The sequence below is a fragment of the Pteropus vampyrus genome, unplaced genomic scaffold, assembly GCF_000151845.1.
Source record: "Pteropus vampyrus isolate Shadow unplaced genomic scaffold, Pvam_2.0 Scaffold1, whole genome shotgun sequence".
NCBI lineage: Eukaryota > Metazoa > Chordata > Mammalia > Chiroptera > Pteropodidae > Pteropus > Pteropus vampyrus.
Genome location: NW_011888782.1, coordinates 34,776,371 through 34,777,430, shown reverse-complemented (window position 1 = coordinate 34,777,430; position 1,060 = coordinate 34,776,371). Strand labels below are relative to the sequence as shown.

At 43.3% G+C, this 1,060-nt stretch overlaps 2 pseudogenes; one reads left to right on the top strand and one right to left on the bottom strand.

Annotated features, from left to right (window-relative positions):
* The first annotated feature begins 324 nt into the window (after positions 1-324).
* LOC111736815 lies at positions 325-442 on the top strand (annotated as a pseudogene).
* A 160-nt stretch (positions 443-602) lies between these two features.
* Positions 603-1,060, bottom strand: part of LOC105306644 — a 1,530-nt pseudogene continuing 1,072 nt past the window's right edge.

Here is a 1,060-nt window from a genome sequence, read left to right as displayed (position 1 = left end):
GGGAGTGTTCTAAATAAAAACACCCAACACCTTATAACCTAAAGTCTAACCTACCAGGTAAAAATAAGTAGCAGCTTGCTATACCAAAAAGGTGCTTATCTCCCCTCTTAAACCATAAAGGGAACAAGAGGGAGGAGAGTCTAGAGTATTCTAAGAACTTTGACACATATTCTAAACCAAAGCCACATTTGTAAAGGTAGACATGTGGTCGCAGGGTAGTCTTTGCCGAGTCAGCTGGATAAAGCTGCCACTCCTGGGCAGCCTGGCTCATGACTGCTTTACCAAAACTTTTCCCCCTTGTACAGAGTATTAAGAATCACTAAGGTCTATGGCCATGCCACCCTGAATGTGTAGATCTCGTCTGATCTTGAAAGTTAACCAGGGTTGGGCCTGGTTAGTACTTAGATAGGAGACTATCTAGGAAGACTAGGTACTGTAGGCGTTAAAAAAAAAAAAAAAAAAGAAAGAAAGAAAGAAAGAAAGAAAGAAAAGAAAAAGAATCACTAGGGAAATTATTTTTTCAGTTCAACTTTGTAACTGACAAATATTTCAATAACAGCTTCTAGAAAACAGCCTGGAGAACCCCTTGCCCCAGGTCAGGGTCAAAGATCCTTCCAGTCATTGGGATCCTTGCCGGACTTCTGCAGTAGCTAGTTGGTTTTAGAGAAATGTCTACATCCAAAGAACCCTCTGTACACAGACAAAGGGGAGGGATGAGCAGTCTGCAGCACATGGTGGCACTGCCCTTCTGAGCATAGGAACCCCGGAGCAAGAAGACAAAGCCATGTGAATTCTGATTTAGCCAGGACACAACCACACGGGTAAATTTCTCCCAACCTTTCTCCTTATGAGAATTAGCCTGATGAGCCCGGACTGTGAGGACAGCGTTGAGTAGGAGAACACATTGCTTGGCCCACCCAGATAAATCTTCATGACCTGGATGAACAAAACCATCTATGCCTGTAGACAGCTCTTTATAAATGTTTTCCAAACTGGGTGGAGGTGGGACAGGTATTTGAACACTAAAGCAGAGCCCATGAGCTTGATTGAGTCCATGATA